This window comes from Anser anser, assembly GCF_964211835.1.
Source record: "Anser anser genome assembly, chromosome: 14".
NCBI lineage: Eukaryota > Metazoa > Chordata > Aves > Anseriformes > Anatidae > Anser > Anser anser.
Genome location: NC_139735.1, coordinates 16,826,984 through 16,846,647, shown reverse-complemented (window position 1 = coordinate 16,846,647; position 19,664 = coordinate 16,826,984). Strand labels below are relative to the sequence as shown.

General features: G+C 36.8%; 1 protein-coding gene across 31 annotated transcripts in view; it reads left to right on the top strand.

The window, feature by feature from the left end:
- The window catches only part of TENM2 (teneurin transmembrane protein 2), a 1,465,234-nt gene that overhangs the window by 484,336 nt on the left and 961,234 nt on the right, over window positions 1-19,664 (top strand). For 30 of the 31 annotated variants that reach the window (XM_083799339.1, XM_083799310.1, XM_083799353.1 and 27 more), the window contains one exon: window positions 674-728. The exons of the other annotated variant lie outside the window; for it this stretch is intronic. The gene's annotated coding sequence lies outside the window, so the exon portion shown is untranslated. The remainder of the gene's footprint in view (window positions 1-673; window positions 729-19,664) is intronic. 31 annotated transcript variants of the gene reach the window in all.

The window sequence follows — 19,664 nt, the reverse complement described above, 5'->3', positions numbered from 1 at the left end:
TATTTGTGTACATATATTTGACATTTTGTCACAAAATGTGAAGAAATATTTAAGATTTTCCTATGAAACAGGGTGGATTTTTTTATTAATTTTAGTTTTTATTTTTGTCTTCAGGATGTGCTTTGAGTTTTTCTAACTTGATCTTGAAATGAACTTCTTTTGGATATAACTGTCATAGACAGTGTTAGGCAGGAGCTGCATTGTCTACATTCGTGTAGAAAGCACCAGAAAAACATAACTGCAATAAGACTGCTTTGAATGTATGCAGTCCCCATCCTCTGTTTTTTAATACTCTGAACTCTTATTTCCATTATAAAAATTTTAGGAACACCAAGTTGTGGATAGTTCTAATTGTGATGCATACCTGCACAGAGACCGTAGGGAACAGACATGTAGGTGATGTACTTAATAAAGTCTTAATAAAGACAACTGTAGAAGTGGATGTTGAATTACATACACACGTTGAAATCCATTACAGTGATTTTGGTTATGGGGAAACGTACAGTAAGTTGTAGAACACTGTTCAACAGTTGTTTGTTTTTTTTCTTTAAATGCATGTGAGAAATGCTGAATTGAGAGTATTTAAAGCAACTTTTACATGACCTTGGTGCCTAAAATAAGTACTCCTGAATTATCCTTTTTATTTATTTATTTATTTATTTGTTTGTTTTAGAATTACTCAATGAGTGAATAGTCACCAGTCTTGAAGAGAATAGAAGAAAAGATTGGTAAGCAGTATGACATTATTTTTGAATCTAAATTGCATATAAACATTGTGAAGAAAAAATTGTGTAGAATTTGTTACTTGTATTAATTGGTTTGATGTTCAAAACAGTTCAAAAAATTTCTCTATTTTTTTGCAGCTTAGCATAGTGTTGTTGTGATGAACTCAGTACACATGCAGACATGAGAATTCTCGGTGTATTTTTGTTGCATTTGTGTGCGTGTGGAGATTGGTGCTAGATGCAAAATTGCATTATAAAGTACAGACTTTGCAGGACAAAGGCACTTACAAGTTGTCTATAACAGTCTCTGCCACCTCAGTTTACAATGGGATCAACAAGCATAAAGATGTGGTGCTATTGATTTTTTTTCAAACCATGGGTGAAACTTAATTAAAGAAGAGAACAGAATTTAAGGACACTTGTCATTTTACATCTATTGGCTGTGATTATGATTGTTGTTCTGGCACAGAACACATCTTTTCCATCCAAGGAATTCAGTAGCTCCTTGTTTGTAGGTGTCACCCCTTTACTGTATTTCCTACTAATAGGACTGGACAGAGGAAGTCTAGGATCCCAGGCAAATCCCTACCTCTTGCACCTCCATTTGGGTGAGACCTAATTGCTCTGAAGTCAGTGCAAAGAGTCGAAAAGCAGTGCTCATCCCTGTTCCAATAGAAGAGCTCTCTATAAAATAGAGCAGATGCAACCCCTCTGAATTCCCACAACAGATGGAATAAGGAGCTGTATTGCAAAATATTCTGGAATGGTTGGGAGTTATGACAGATTTGGCTGTAAATCCAAATCTGGATTCAGATTTCAGGTATGCAGAGAGAAGCTCTCAAATTCATTCTCTGATCACCTAGAAGTGTCTTTTTGTCCGTTAACGGTTATAAGGTGGGATGCGTGCACTCTAGTGTTGCTCTTTGTACAAAATCCTTAACACTTGCTGGAAATTAGAAAAATAAATAAGTAAATAAATGCAAGATTCCACATTCTGCTAGTTAGGACTCGGACTTCTACAATGTGAGAAAATAGATGAAAAACCATTGAGGCCAAAGCATCACGACTTTGCTTTTTCATGTTTGCCTTTGGAAAACAGCATGTTTGAAACACAAAGGAAGTGGGAATGAAATTTCCTATGCTTATTTCTCCACTTCTGGCGTCTGAAGTTCATATTTTTGTAGTACGTTTTTTTTTTTTTTCTAATGGTTCTAAAATTTGATATGGTAGTGTGCCTAGTAGTTGAAAGCATGATCTATCACATCCAAAAACTAATTAAAAGTGAATCAACGCCAAATGGTATATGGAAATGATGGCATGAATATCTTGGCAGTGATACCTTTAGGTATGGTCTCAAGATCGGCATAGACCATTCTCAGCCTGTGTTGCAGTCAGAACGGCAGCTTTGATTCCCCCACCTCTGACCCTGGATTCCTTCTCCCTACTTATATGGGAAATTGCAAGTGTGCAATAGCCCAATGGGGGGGGGGGGGGGGGGGGAAGGGGAAGCAAACCACAAACTATAAAACATCACCACTACCCCCTCAATTTCCTGTCCGCAAACTCTCATTCAGAAACCCTAATAACTTCAGTTCTTACTGTATAATAAGGAATAGTTTTGAGTTTGATATTACTGTGCAATTGTGCAGTCAATATTGTCAGTACAAAGGAGAAAGAAGTATGGAAATATGTAGCCAGACTGTCAGGTGAACAGCAGTGTTGGGTATTCCTAAATCATCTCAAACCTGTTGTGAAACTGCTCCCCAAAATTCTCTGAAGCCAATAAAATCCGGAGAACATCTCTATGAGATGGAATAAACTTTGAATTAGGCTTTAAATACTGGTTCATTAAGACTCTTTGATTCAGTTTCCTATAAGATGTAAATTTAGTTTTTAATCTAGTAGTAGATGTAACTGGAATAAATGGTGACCTTTCTTCGATGAGTAGCACTTAGATATGCAGATAACATTAGTTTGCAGTTTCAGTCATCTGGTAAATCAGTGTCATAAGGTGGCTTGAGGTTTCTAGTAATCCTCAAATTTAGTGTTATGCATAGCAAAGAAAACGTACAGTTCAGATTATTTTTTTAACAGTTTAAATTTGACTTATGCTTTGGAAATTATTTTGCCTTATACAGAATCATAGAATCATCTAGGTTGGAAAAGACCTTCAAGTCCAGCTGTCAACCTATGTACTCCCATTACTAAACCATGTCCCTTAGTGCTACGTCCACGTGTCTCCTAAATACCTCCAAGGAAGCCAGTTCCAATGCTTAACCACTCTTTCCATGAAGAAAGTCTTCCACATGTCCAATCTGAGACTCCCCTGGCACAACTTGAGACCATTTCCTTGTGTCCTATCAACTGGGACCTGAAAAAAGAAACCAACACCTTACCTGCAACCTCCTTTCAGGTAAATGTAGGGAGTGATGAGGTCTCCCCTCAGCCTTCTCTTTTGCAGACTAAACAACCTGAATTTCATCAGTCTGTCATAAACGTTATGCCCAAAATTGGACACAATATTGAAGGTGTGGTCTCACCAGTGTACAAGGGGTCAATCACTTCTTAGTCCTGCTGGCCACACTAATTTTGATGCAGGCCATGTTTAAATAAGTTTTTATATAAGGAAATTTAGTATGATTGCAATATTTATACAAACACCTTTTCTGAGGAAGTCCAGGAGCAGCATGAAACTCCAAGAAGAACTGCAGAGTTAAAAACGAGTAAATAAGGAAGTTGATGATTATGAACCACACAGAAAGTGTTTGTATCTTTGTGCCTAGGAGGCATAAGTTTGGAATCCTGAAAATATGCATAACTTCTCATTATTCAAGGTCGTCAAAGTAAAGATAGCATGTAAATTTCAGAGTTATCTGTAAGATTATTAGGACTGTTGGAAAATCAAGCCCAATATTACCTATGTAAGGAATAAAATAACGGTTGACTATAAGCCTAGACAGGTTTGTGATGGGTGGTTCTTACTTTAGACAGTTTTTCATTAAATTACTCTTTTGTTGATCCATGAATCAAAGATAAACTGAGAAATATATATGTATATTACAGAATATTTGCAATTACCCTATTCTTTGGAAAATACAGTTATCAAGGAGATACATTCTGGGTGTTACCTGCTTTACAAATGACTGTTGTCTAAAGAGGTAGTTTAAGACTTCATGCAATATTAAAGGAAGAAGTAGAAAGAAACAATCATTTTAAATGAAAAAATGTGTTTTGTGAACACAAATCTCTTTCCTGTATAGTCAATAGCAATCTGAATATATTAAGATCAATAAATGTATGATTAATATTTAGTTAATAAGATCCATCAAGCTCATTAGGAGTTCTGATGTCAAGAAGTTTTAAAAACAAGATGCAACGTTGTTTATGCCTTGTTCACAATGTATATCTAATCCAGTTTAAATAAAATACTGGTGATTAAAATTTTGAACAAAGGGAAAGAGGAACATTTCGGTTTAAAGAAAGTATTTGACTAACCTAAAGCAAGGTATGATATGAATGCTTTCCACATCACAGGTAATACTTGTGGTTAGTGTAGGTCAAACAGTTTCATTGTGTAAAATTATGCATCACAGTAATAAATACATGTAAAATAGTCCTTTTATAGAATTAGAGCTGATTTTCCTTGTAACAAAGCATAAGTGAAAAGTGATTAACAAAATATCCTTCAGAACAATTGTAAATCAAAATAATAATTGCATTAAAAAATTAGCAGAACATTGTCTGGAAGCGACGTACTCTATAGGAATGTCTTCCCCATTCAATTTCAAAGAGGATTTCCATTTATTACAGTAGAGTTACTGAACATAAAATATCCAACAGATATGTTGCACCTTCCATCTGCTGGAAAACTTAAGTAACTGGAAAGCTAAAGCCCTGGAATGGGAAATGGATTCCAAATTTTATGGGGTAGATGAAGCATGGTGTTTATTTGCATGAGGTGCAGTAATTTAGATTTCCGTGAACTTAGTCTGGAGATGTCACTCTTGTTTAGTTCAAGTTGGACACCTGTTGGAAGGCAAGTAAAAATGCAGATGCCAAGGAAATCAGTATGTTCCAAACCCAACAAATAGTATATTGATAAGAAGTAGATGGAAACATGAAAATGCTTCAGGTTTGGTTTTCAGCCCTTGCTCTTGGAAATAATTTCAGAGAAATCTTAAGATAACCTGTGAGTAAATAATTATTTTTTAAGTAATGGAAGTATTTTAGCAGAAGTGCAGAGACTACTATTTGCTTCCCATAAGTACAACCAAAGTTAAATAATTAAGTTCTTACTTTGTATTGGCATTCTGAAAATATCTTGGGGTTTTCGTATGTGTGGTTACTCCACCCAGTGAAAAGGCTGTTCAAATGCAAAGTAGCAACTACCTATGGGAAGTCACAGTTCTGTGGAATACTGTGTAGCTTATAACTAGGAATGTTAAAAATATTTCAGTTGCAGTTGAATTCAGGTATATTTTAGATGTGAAATCTCAACAGTGACTGCCGTGAATATACAGTGGGGTGAAAGTCTTGATTTCCTGAATATCACTAGTTTTTGGTTCAATTTCTAAACTTAAATCTTTAAACAAATAGTTACTTCATTAGTATTACGAACCTAAAATCTTCCATGTATGTGGGAAAAATATCCAGTATTAAATGACGAAAAGTTAGAACATAACCTAACAATCACTTGTGATGCTATTCCCTTTGTATTTTGGCATAGATAAAATTATTATTTCTGTAGCAATAGAAATTACTATTTAGTATCAAAAAACCTGACTGTATTGTGTGCTGTATACACACAATAAAAATTTTGTATCCAGAAGAGTTCAATTTGTAGACAGGCAACACATTTTACACTTACCATGTCTGATACCGTGGCAGCATTTGCAGGGCCTGAAAGTTGGCGTGTTTTTTTTTTAAAGGTACATATGTCATGAAATGCTTTCCTCTTTTGTATTGTCACTTTTTAAGTACAGAGCAAGCTCAAATAGCCTAGATCCAGAGGCTTTAAATACATGGGAATATTTTATATTCTTAAGGTAATTGAAACAAATTACTGATCATTCTTGATTTTTAAAAAAAAGAGGTGGTATCAGCAGTTGTTTTCCAGTAGCTATTTTGCACAAACTGCTTATTGCTAGAAGTAGATTTCCTGTTTAAAAGCAGAAGCAGGAATGCGGGACGGGAAAGAAAATGGGTTTTCAGAGGAAAGACTGGTATCCTAGCCAATTGCATCATCACAGGGACACGACAGCTAGCACATCATTACAAATACTTTGAGAAAAGTAGAGTAATTTAGTGTAATCATATGTTTAGAGAAACATGATAAGTAAAAGTACTAATGAATTCAGGTAATACGGGTTTGTCTCTTGGGCTTCTCAGGGTCCTGTTACTGGGTAAGCTTCATTTTGCTATGTAATAATAATACATCTCATTTACGTTTTTCTCTGTCTTAACTATTTTAAACTACACGCTTATCAGGTCAAAAGCTAATGCATGCTGTGTGTGTGAGCAGTAACCTATTACCATGGGTGTATTTATCTTAGTTGCTTAAATAGCTCCAGTGCCGTATACTCCTAATCATTGCTGGTGACTTTTGGCACTTGTAGTGCAACCGCTACATAATAACAGCAGTGAAACATAAATATTTGGTGTATATATAACCTGAATATGTCTTCTGTATCTCTGATATCTGTCTGAGATGACATACTATCATTTGAACACCATATTCACGTTCATATTATTTTGCAATAACACTATAAAAACTTTTCGTAGAATTGGGGGGAAGGGCTGTTGTCAATAACATCGAGTTAGAATTGTTGGGAAATTCTTTTCCTATGGCAGCCTCTCAGTAGGAGGGCGCTTTTTACGCTAGGTGTAGCAGTGGAAATTGAACATTTTCAAAAATTCTTTTTTAAATGGCGATTAAATACTAGAATACACAACCTGTCAGCTAAACAAGTCTACGTAGCATATTCCTGAAAATTTAAAGTAAAAGGTTACTTTAGTGTTTGAAGGATGAGCGTGAAATCCTGAGCTCCTCCAGTTAAGGAAGTGGTTTGCATCCTTCTCTTTAAAGCTTCTTCAGAAACAGATCTGATACTTTCTATCAAGAAAGAAATATAATAACCATCAAACCCTGTTTGGATTTTTCTCTTCTAACCCTGAGGAAAAAAAAAAAATATATATATATATATAAATGTATATATATAGTTAAATTGAACTAAATTTTTGAACTTGTACTGTTTGTGTGTGTTCAGAATGTTTGAGAGAACACAGACACGTTTCATGTGCAGTTTCATTATATCTTTTTTTTTTGCCTTTTCACTAGAATATTTGAGAACTTTTAACATGAGCTTTGCTCTCCTTTTTAACTCTCCCTTTCTTTCCAACTGCACTCACTTACTTTAGTATGTCATTTCACACTCCAGTTTTTCACCCTCTCCAGTGGGAAATATGGGCTAGTAAGACAGTGTTGTTTACTTTCTGAAACTTGTTTTTCTTTCAGCTCTGTTTCACTGGGTGGGGGAGAAGGGAAGAGGAGAATGCAGAATTGGAAAAGTTTATATTTTACCACTGCTACATAATAAAATGCTTGAGGTGGAAAAAATGGTGATTAAGGTTTGCTGAAAACGAGGAAGTTGTCACCAAATTTCTATTTCAGGAAAAAAAAATCTTTTGTAGAAATGAATATTTAATGAAAAGACTTGCTTATGGCTCAGTGATCTGGTGTGTAACAAGTGCTGCGATATGTGTTTTGATAATTTTAGAATGGCAACTCACAAGTCTGCTATGGTTCTGCAGTGTAATCTTTGAGATAGTGTAGGTCACAGGTAGTAGTTCATGTGGGATGGAATTAATCTTTGCAACGGTCATGTCTTTTTACCTTTCTTACATTAAATTGTCTATCACTCATAATGGACTGAATAAATTTAACAATATAAATTTTAAAACTTAAACCTGGATTCTGCACCTCCTCCAAATGTGTTGGTATATACATAGATTAATTAATGTCATTAAGAAATAATTTTTCTGTGTTTTCATGTTCAAGAAGAAATAGAGTTCCTCAGATTCGGGGGAAGCCATAAAATAGAAGACCCACTGTGATTTCCTGTCCCTTTACATGCAGTACTCTGTGGTTTAATCAGAAAAGATCCTACTAAACATCCTGTGCTTGCAAAGTATAGCCTTCTCTGTAAAACCAGTAAGAATTTGTAGTAGTTTCTTATGAAAAAAACCTGTCTCCTGCCTCTGAACAATCTAGAAGCTGGTGTACTTCTTGACAGGTATTCACTCACCCAACTGGGCATTATCTGTGAAGTGTAGATGCTTATGAACTGTCATTCAGTACAGTTTATTCAAAATGGTTGTCAGCAGAAATAGGTAATTGCTATGAGAAGTTAAAATCAAATTAATACTCAACATTTGGTGACTTAACGGGCATTTTTGTGTGCAGTTGTCTGAATACTTCCAGTAGAGCATAGTCTTCAGGTAAAAGACCCTTCATTCCCATTCAGAACACTTTTACAGCAAATGTCAAGCATTTTGGTTATTCATTGTTTTTCAGCATTTCATAGTCTTGTTAGCAAGATTTATAGCAGACAAGACTAGCTCACCAAGGTGGTATCTTGGTGACAAAGACAGCCATTCCTCCCCAGTAGCACCTGACCTGGGACTTGTGCTAGCATCTGAAACTAGGATGTGTGTAACTTAACACATACTCAGTACTAGACTGGAACCAGAGGATCAGCAAAGCCATCTTGCCCTGCCTTCTTAAGCATCTTACCACCTTTGGGTACGCTTGTCCCTGTGACCATTTCACAATTCCAGAAGTTCTGTTTCACATTTATAATGCCAGCTTATGACTATTTGCATGCGTTTTTTCCCCCTTTGTGCTTGATTCCCCCATACCAGCTTTCTCCAATATACACATCATTTTTCTAGGCAATGTATTATCTCCTTTAGGCTGTCTTATTCTTTCTGATTGCAGTTCTTTCTACTTCACACAGTGTGTTAGTATTCCTTACCATCTATAATACATCGTAACCATAGATACCATGCACAATTCAAACATGAATCTTCAAGGTCCCACATTTTCTCTTGTAAATATTTTGATGAAAAGAGTGATTATATTTCAGATCAAGGCTTAACCAGAATATTCGTTAAAAACACTGATTAAGAGAATTAAAACTATATGCTCAGCCATGTTTATCCTTAAGACTGCAGGATGAAGTTGAATGAGACTCTCAACTCCTGCACATCAGCACGAAGTGCTGCTGAAAGGTACCTTTATTTTTGTATCAGTGATCTCTCAAGGCCTGATCTGAAATCTGCTGCAATGAAGGGAAGGCTGTCCATTGATTTAATTTACCTAGGAACATAGATCCATCATAGTTTTATTGATAGCTTCACAGTGGTGTTGTAAGTAATTTGTAAAGTGTGCAGGAGAAATATAAATGTAAAATATTATTTTCCATTCCAAACTTGGCCAGCATTCACATTGACTTCTCTGCAGAAGTAGTTGAACTGGGCTTGGTCCTCACAAAAATGAACAAATAAACAAAAACACACAACAAAAAGGCCCCTATGCATATTGTAAAAATATTTTTAGTTTATTTTTAATTTAATTTTATATTTTATTTTATTTTATTTTATATTTTTATTTAGTATTGTCCATAGGCTTCCTCAGGAAATATTTTATACGAATGCTTTAAAAACAGAAGTCCTGTCTCTCTATACGTCTGTTAAAACCATTATATATTTTTAGGAGTAAATAAACTTGGGAGAAAATTGCATAATGCAGCACCCTTTTATCAAGGGCATATACCACTCACCAGATGGAAAACAAACTGTGTTTACAACATTACCACTATCGCCACTGACACTACTAGATCTACAATATGTTATAGCAGCAGCTCCATTAACCTTGCTAGTTCTGTTAGAGTTGCCTGGTAGTTTGCCCAATCTGTGTTTGTTGTCAGCAAATGGATCAAATTAGGGGGATTTTCATTCTGTTTATTGACCTTTTCCCTTCTTCCTCAGCTTAGGGAGTAGTTCATTCAAAATTGTTCTACTATTGCTCTGTAAAATGCTGAAAATAGATATCTCTGTATCGGTCTGGTACTACATATGTAAATTATACATTTACCTCAGAGGTAAAACTTCAGGAGAACATCTGATAGCAAATGTGCTGTAAAAACCCACTTTCTTAGTTGATTGCCATCATATGCAGTGTGACTTGCCTGAGCTGTTGACGTTCACCCACATTAGAATACCTTGCTGTCCCTCAAGGCAGGTTGCCCCCAGGTCATTCGCTTTCAAATAAATATAGTCATGAAGATTGCTCTTAACACATTCATATTCACTTGTTTGGGCTTTTGTGGGGCAGGAGGTTAACATTTTGTGAGTGAGTTACTAGCTAGAAGGGTAATTCTATTGTTCTTCCCTTCATGCATTCGCTCTGAGCTAGAGAAAAGGTGCTTAGTCTCTAACCTATGGCCTGTCTTTATGGAGGATATAAGTCCCTGTATTTTACACCAAAATTCCCTGATCAGTTTGGTTTAGAATAAACTGCCGCAGTCCTTTTTATCACTAGACACTGTTCCCATCTTGTGTTTGTGCTATATCAATTCACATACAGCCACATGACAACCTTAGTCTGTGGACTGATCAAGCTGAATGAAGCATAACTGTTTTCTGCTGTTGTGATTTTCAGCTAGACGCATTCCCAACCTTACCACGTCACTGCAGGAGCACTTTCTCCACAAAGGAGAAACTGAGAGCAAGTGCCTTTGGGTGAGGACCAGAGCCAAATTATTCCTTTCCCTAATGTTGCTTGATCAGATATTGTGGACAAAGGTGTCACATTAGCTAGAAAATTTGAATGCCTTAGGAAGCCATTTCCAATTAGATGATTATTTGGAATGAGATGTTCTCCATATACTTACTTGAAGACACAGCCTAAGCCATTTCTTGGCATCCTTTTTCTCTCTTTTTTTTTTTTTCCTTTGGCAGTTCAGTTTATTAACATTATAAAGGAAACAGAGCTGTAGGGTAAGAAAATTATTTCAAAGACTGAGATAGAAGTAACCTGCTACTGGCTTTGTGCAACCTCCCTTCCACTTCTTCCTGTTGTGTGAGTAGCGCTGATCAGGCAGTTGCGATTTAGATCAACAGTACTTGCCACAGCAAGCTGAATAACCTCCCGACCTTCAGTTCTATTGTGATACACAGGTTTCATTTCCTCCGAGCTAGAAGCAACTTAAACTGAAGGGAAAATAAGGCCTCCTTCTCAGTTTAGTCAAGATTCAAGACATTGCATCAGGAATCAGGCAGACCAAAATGGTAGCTTTTTTGTTGTTGTTTTGCTTCCTTCTGTATAAAATATGACAAATGTGAGAGCTAGTTGTTTTGTCCACACTTTTACATTCACCTACATGAACACACAAAAAAAAGTTTAGATTGCCAGGTGAGGAATTATAAACGGGAAAAAAATAATAATCAAAATTTTCTGCATGCATAGTTGCAATATCCCCATTCTGCTTAGAGCACGTATCAACATATTGTGGCCTGCATAAAGACAGACAGAGAGATGCATAGGATTCTGAGAATTTAACCCAAATTCGTTCTTTCAGATTTAAGTAATATATAAAACAGTTTGAGAGTCCAGTAGTCATAATAGCAATGGTAAATAGGGGATATTTTTTCTGTCAAAGAGTACCATTTTTGTATCTTAATGCAAAGTTTGTCTTGCATTGCATCTGAAATATTGTTGCATAGGCTGGAGCCATTTGATAAAAGTCCTTTCAGCTTCAGAGTATTTTGTATTAGCTTTAACAAATGTGCCTCGACACACAGAGTAGCTCAATATTTTTAGACAAATTGTGATCTAATCTCTCTGGGAAAAAAAATTAAAATCATAGTACTACCTGATATTCTTTCTTAATCTACCATAATTATTTACAAAAAAATGTGTTTCTACCTGAAAATATTACATGTGACACAGTGCATCTGCTGTCTGTGAGATTTCTTTTGTGCTAACTGCTGGAATCAGCTGCTCTGTAGAACTGTCAAAGCAGGTGAATCCAAACAGTGGTTGGAAGCCTCCGTGTGAACTGTCATATTTACCTTTAAAGGACTACAATACAAGGCTGAAATCTGGGATCTCCTGTCATAGCAGAGATTAAATAGTGCTTTTCTGGGCATGTGATAATAGAAGAGGTCATTTTTTAAAACAGCTTACCTTATAATAAATGGTTTAAGAGAGGCACTGTTGAGCCATCATTCATTCAAGCCTGTTACAGGCAGATCTTTGTCTATAACAAGACAACAGGGAAGCCCAAACTGATAGCTGAATCCTACTGATACCACTTTGTATATTCATTCTTTTGCCTGCAGTGTTCCTGAAAGATAAAATAGGGCTTAAGTTAATGAGAAGGAGTGGATAGAAAGAACTTTTTTTTTTTTTTTTTGACGATATGGCTATAATGAGAAATAAGATATCTTAAAGTAGAATCTATTTGTTTCTCTTTTTACTGGTACTTCTGACATGCTGTACTTTTAGAGGGTATATTATGAGAATAAAAAATAAAGTGGAAACTAACAGCCACAGAACACATAATAATCCTGTGAAACATGGAAGGTATCAGTCAAGATAGGAAATGAGAATCTTTCCTGACAAGGAAAAAGAGTTGGATGAGAGTACTCATGGGCAAATACATTGCTCCATACAGCTTGGTACTGTACCTTTGTAAGCCTCCTGCTCTTTTGTTTACACAGTAGAGTAGTAAGTTACTAAGTGGAATATTTGTTTTTACTCAGTGTTGTTGTGGTTGCAGGCATTGATGCAGAAATCATGCAAAAAGGACATTAGTGTATTGACTTCACTGGTGTCCTTTCTTGTGATTGGCAGCATGAGTAAAAGTTGGAATATTAAATAAGTAGAGAAGAAAATTATTGGTCACTCAGTAACTGCAGCCATTTTTCTGTGCCACACAGAGACCTTGCCCTTGTTTATGCTTTTGTAACATCTTGATTCTGTTATTGGAATTCTGTCTTCATAGGCGTAACACTGCAATCTATTCACTTTGTAGTAGCCTTTGCAATAAAGAATAAATTAGAACTGTTCCTTAAAAGATTCATTGGCTCCCAGCATATTATACATACACTATTGCTCTACAGTTCGGGGTGGTTCAGGCCTCAGGGGTTGGTAATTTCTGCTAGATTTGTTACAACTTGTTATTCAATATCTTTACCAATTATCTGAGTGTTTTAATTGCTAATCAAGGTCGCAATTGACAGGGGTGGACAGCAACAGGGGTGAATAAGGACATGGACACAACACTGCAGTGTGACTTATTTAACCCAGCTAAATGTAGAATGTTTCTTTCTAGGGAAAAAAAAAGCATGTAGGTCACATTTGTCATGGAATTGGTTGAATGAGACTATATGGAGAGTCCAGAAGATAGCAAAAGAAGCACTAGAATGGCAGATTGCAGTATATGTGGGTGCTGTATGTGGGTCCCTAAAACACAGATGCACAAAAATAGATACCTACAGAATGTAAACATACCATAATAATGGATGTATGAATTAATCCGAACCATGGTGATGCATGAGCAGAAGATGTGTGCAGCAGCATTTTTGGACAGGAGTAGGAAGAAAGTCCTTAGAATAACAGTAAAACTATTACTATCTTATGTTGTTTCCAGCCTTTGCTTTTTTTTTTTTTTTTTTTTTTACCAGCAGCAACAACAACAAAAATAAGCTGAAAATTGAAAAAAGTAAGAAAAGAGTTTAAAAAAAATGAAGTCTGGAAACATGCCTTTTGTGAGTAGAAAGTAAAGAATGCCATGTTACAGTGAGAAAATCTGTGCTCATGTCTTGTGGAAATAAAATTTTCAGGAAATTTAAACAAATTGATTTATCTTGTCATTATGTTACTGCACAAAGGATGTTGAGAAAGACTGTATTAGTAGGTTCTGTTGCTGATGGCAGATTTACCAGCAGTGAAACTAACTTCAGTAGGAAAGAAAATAAATGTAGGCAAGGGCAAGAGAAGGAAAAGATGAAAACTGCCCAGTAGCTAGCTGTGAAGAGAAATGAGGGCATCCCCAGACAAGGATCCTTGTCTAGGTGTGTTCTCTCCAGTGCAGCAGGTGGTGATGATGCAGTTAGCAATGATTTCCACCATACTTTGTCCCTACTACTGTATAATTTTCTTCAAGACCTGCTCAATCCTATGTATTGTACCTATTTATGATGCTATTACTGTTGACTGCAGTATGCTTTATCAGGTGTGTTGTACCAGTTTCTGACTGGTTTTCAAGATTCCATGCATATACAGTATTGGGTAATACTCATCAGATGAATTACAGTTAATATACTTGCACTGTTATCTACTTTGTTATGCACCAAGTTGTGTGTTTTCTCTAGTACTATCTAAAACCTATAAAGTTAGGTATAAGAAAGAAGAGAAGGGGTGGTTCTCACAGCATGGTTGCTGCTTCCTACAAGAACAATAAAACAAGATAGAAGAACATCCCCAGCAATACTGGGATTTGCCAGTGCAAGGCCATAAGGAAAAATAGCATGAAAATGGCAGTTTGGGAAAGAGCAAGCACAAAACACTGCCACGCAGGCTTTGGAAAAACATGAGAACTAGGTGCAAGCTTTTATGAAGCAAAGTCAAGTTAGAGAGGTTTCAAATGGATCACATGCTCACAGAACAGTTTGGGATAGAAACGACCTTAAAGGTCATATAATTCCAGTGCCCCTAGAGCTAACACTACCACAGGTGTCAGTAGTATCAGTGTTGGGTGTAAGGCTAAATGTCACTGAAGAGGCTGATGATCACTATCTGCTGAAGGTATCACATCAGTTGGAGGTTAATATTTATTGTAGCCTTTTTTCTTCCCCCCCCCCCAAGTTATGTTCCTTTTAGAGCTGATGTATGTCATCAGTTATAGACCCTTCTAATAAAGTTCTGTGCATATTAGCCTTTCTTTACATCATCTGTGCAATAGAATGCATGTTATTTACACTATTTATTTCAGACCATACACTTGTGGAATTCAAGCACGTACTTGCCATTGTATCACAGTAATGCACATCATGCAGTCCTGTAGCAGTCTGGCTGCTTCCCTAGGATGGGCAGACTGGCATGGAAGAGATGTGCAACAGCTTTATTATTTGCTTTTATTATCTGCTGCTTTTTTTTTTTGTACTTTTTTTTTTGTACTTTTTTTGGAAACAGGAGAGTGATAACTGTGTGGAACTAAAAGCTGCAGACATAGGAAGTTATGAGACAAGGTGAAGCTCTATTGTTCTTTTAGAATTGGATGATGAGAACTGGAGCCCGTTGGGGATAGATTATAATATGCAGAAAGGTGGAACAGCAATGAAGTGTGTCTCTTAAGGACTTTTGTTTATTCTTCTGTGGAATCTTTTATGGGTCCATTTTTTTGTTTTAGCACTAATAGTTGCTTTGAGTTTGAAGGAGCTGCCTGCTTGGTGGCTTTGCCTTTGATTAAGAATTCCCATGTAGGATAAATCCAGAGGGAACTCAACGCTTTAGCTTAAACTATGAAATCAGCACCTTTTCAAAAGAGCTTGGAGTGAGATGTCTTCTATCAGAAGAAGATCAAGGCAGATAGGGGAAATCTGGCAAGCTCAACACTCACACTTTATTGGGATGAGGAATTTTCCTTGCAAATTGGAAATCTGTTTCTTCATGGGAGGTCCTGCATATCTGAACTAGACAAATATGAGCTTTCTATGTAATTTTAATCCAATTCTTTGATTGTATAGGCTGCAATTCTTTTGTATTTTCAAATTCAATCGTTTAACATTTTGGGGAAAAAATACAAACTGTATCCCCTTATTTTTGGAAGATATGAATACTTGTATCTCTCACCAAAGTACATACTCATAATGAGTCTTCATGATTGATAGATCAAATGTATTTTAAAAAGCAAATTTCATTGGGCTGTCTCATTTCTCTTGAGTTGTGCTTTATTGCAGCTGAAAGTCTACAGAAATTTCTGCAATGCATTAACTAACTGAAGTACAGAACCTAGCACACAGGAGAATCTAACTTGTGATTACTGGTTCTAGGCACTTCCTTTAAAATAAATAAATAAATTGGACAAATATCAGGATTATTTTTCTGATTGCTTTGGTAGAAAAGATCAGTCTTTAAAATTTATATGGATTTGAGCATTTAGTCTTACTAAAATACAGCTGGAGGTACAGCTGTACTCACAGGACACAGCTAATGATGACTATGGCTTTTCATGACATCTCTTTGGTAGGCTTCAGAATGACCTTGTCAAAGTTAAAAGCTCATAACATTCATATTTTGTTTTTATGGTATTATAATTCTGCATAACAGTGCTAAAAACAAAAACACAGTATAATTATACTGTCAATCAAGCAGCCAGAAAAGGCATTTTCCACCAGTTTTGCACCTACTAAAGTGTAAATAATTTATAAAATTAGAAGTCATGACTAAGTGGAGGCATTTGGGGGCTAGTTAAGCACTGATCATAGCTCTGTGGTTTAAGCGACCCCACACACCAAGCTCTGGTTGCTTACTTTTATCCTGTGACTGTGAAAATGGTCATTCACTCTTGTATTATCATGCATGCACCTAATAAAAATATCAAGCTGTCAATAGAGCTGTGAACAGGTGTACGGTGTATGTTATAATGATGTTTTATTCATTTGAATTTCCAGCCCATTTAGTCTCATGCAACGAACAGCAAAAATATTTTCTTCATTATCTCCAATTAATGTAAATGTCAAATGTTTGAATATATTATCACATAGAAAATTCAACACATTGGTTGATTTGTGGAGTATTTGCAATAAAGTAACAATTAAAAAAAAAAAAAACATGCAACCCAGACCACATGTTTTTATCTGTTGTCATGCTGTTACAGAGATGTTGAACTTGTTTCTGGAAGATCTCTTTTTAACTCTGGTAAACGAGTTTCTTAAAGCCTTTGAGTTTACCATCTTTATGTCTAATCTATTTAAAATTTTAATAATTGCTTTGCGTTCACTTTGAAACAAGGTTTATTAGTTGTATATTTTCTGTTCTCTTACTATATATAATGCATTCATTTAGTTGACAGACATTAATCTCTCATAATGGAGCTCTTCAGAGGGCAGACTGCTTTATAGATAAATACAAAAATAGTGCATTCTAATAGAAAGAATAGAGACAATAAAATGGTTATCAGATGTTTATCTTTCAGTAGAGCTTTCTTCTTGAATTTTTCTTTTGCTTATTTGTGAGTTAGTCTTTGCCTGACTGCCCAAATATAATACAGCTATGAATAATTCTCACCTACTTTTAATGTTGTCTTTACAGCTTAATTACACATTTTTATAGTAAAAATAAGCATTTTTTTTTTTTAGCTTAGTTTAGTTTATCATATGGTTTATCATATGGTATTTTATTCATTAGTATACCTTGCTCTCGGTCATGTAGGAGACGGGGCCATATGTCCCACTGGAGCACTGTGGCAGATGTTAGATCAGGTCCGGGAAGCAGTATAGCTGCATCAGCTGACATTGTGCCCATATAAGTAGCAATCTACTATTTCAGGATAAAGCTGGAGCACACAGCTAGGATGTTCTCTGTGTATTTTGGAGAGCACACTTTGAACACTAGAAAGAGCTGAAAAATATTGCAGTCAGATGTTAATTACTTAGCACTTCTAACACTCTTGTTATTTGGTTCAATTGGTAGATCACTTGGTTAGATCCCTATCAGGATTTTCAAATGTTCTTATATGTTAATCAGAATTTTTTTTTTCTGTGCTAGAAAGTTAAAATTTATGTCTACTTCATATATTCTGATAGTTTCAGATGTCCCTTTCTCATCATATATAGCAGACAGAAAAATGTGAATCAAAATCAAACCCAGAACTCATGCAAACTACATCTTGTTATTGCTCATGCTGCATGGAAGGAGTTATGGTGTGTTCATTACACGTTTTCCTCCAAGTTTTGCATATGGTCAAAATATGACACTATTTGATATGTTGAGTTTATTGTTGTTAGTACTAATGCAAGCTTCCATAGAAGGTCATCAGGTGTTGATGAAGTACAGAAATATCCAACTCTATTTGCACATCCTTCCCTCTTTCTGTTCATTTGTGGTGTTTCACCAAAAAAAAAAAAATTGCTCTCAATGCTGCTCAGTGGTTTTTTTTTCTTTTTTTTTTTTTTTTGTAGGTTTGGTACCTGTATGCATGTACAGTGTATCAAAATTGCAGTGTACAATCCCATCCATTTCTGTTTCATTAAGAGTAGACCTGTAGAGGAATTTAGTTACAAGAATGGGTGATGGCTGATTTTCATTCAGGACAGTGATTATGGGAAAGGCATGACTTTATTATTATGTATTCGTATATTTATGCCCATATGTAGTTGTTACGCCTACGCTTAAAGGGTTATAATAAATGGGGTTACATCAGCCTGGTGGCCAGTCAATACTGGGGGACCTCAGGGCTCCATTTTAGTTTCAGTTCCCTTTAATGTTTTCATGAATGACTTGGATGTAGACACTAGAAGGTGTTTTGAGTAAGTTTGCAGATGACACTAAATTGGGAGGAGCTGTTGACTCTGATGAGGGTAGAGAAGCCTTGCAGGGAGATCCTGAAAAATTAGGGGGCTCGACAATCACCGACAATATGAAGTTCAACACCAAGAGCAAGTGCCAGATTCTGCACTTGGGATGGGGCAACCCTGGCTGTATGTACAGACTGGGGGACAAGAGGCAGTAGAGCAGCCCCACAGAAAGGGATCCAGGGGTTCTGGTCAATGGCAAGTCGGGAGGGCATCAGGCACGGCCCTGCTGGCCAGCTGAGGGAAGAGAATTGTCCTGCTCTGCGCTGCGCTGGTGCAGCTTATCTAGAGTACAGTGGGAAGCTTCAGGCACTACAGTACACGGTATCACAAACATAAAGCTATTGGAGAGTGTCCAAAGGAGAGCTATGAAGATGATGATGGGTCTGGAAGACAAGACATATGAGGAGTGGCTGAGGTCCCGTGGTTTGTTAGGCCCACAGCAGAGCAGGCCGAGGGGAGGCCTCATGGCGGCCTGCAGCTCCCTCACGAGGGGAGCAGAGGGGCAGGCGCTGAGCTCTGCTCTCTGGGGACAGCGACAGGACCCGAGGGAACGGCATGGAGCTGGGACAGGGGAGGGTCAGGCTGGGGGTTAGGGAAAGGTTCTGCACCCAGAGGGTGGTCAGGCCCTGGGAGAGGTTCCCCAGGGCAGTGGTCACGGCATTGAGCCTGCTGGAGGTCAAGAAGCCTTTGGACAATGCTCTCAGACACATGGCCTGATTTTTGGGTGGTGCTGTGTGGAACCAGGAGTTGGACGGGATGATCCTTGTGGGTCCCTTCCAACGTAGGATATTCTGTGATTCTGTATGTTATGCTGAGTTTCTTCACCTTTATGGACTAGTGAAGCCTACAGAGCTGTAAGTAAGATGCATTGTTTGTCATTTTCTCCCTTACAAGTAAACTAGACGTAAATGTTGACTAGTGTTTTGCAGTCACTGGCATTCCAAGGTTTTTCTTACTGTCTACTCTTTTCTGGTGAATGTTCCCTAATTCTGGGCTGCATAGTCCATTCTGAAATTTGGTGAGTTATCATGTTGGAGTTCTAAAACCTATGGGATTTTTCATTGCCCTGGCATTGTGGGAGGAAAATAATTAGAGAAGATGAGAGTGTGGAGTATTGGATGGTCTAGCATGCACCAGAATTGCAAGAGTAGGTATGCTGTGCTTAGTTCAGCTTGTAATAGATTAAATTATTTGTAAAGTTGTGGCATAAATCCTAGTTTTTGGATTCAGACTGTGGTAAAAGTGTGTTAGTACCTCTGATTTAGAAAATAAAACTGAATTACTGGATATGGA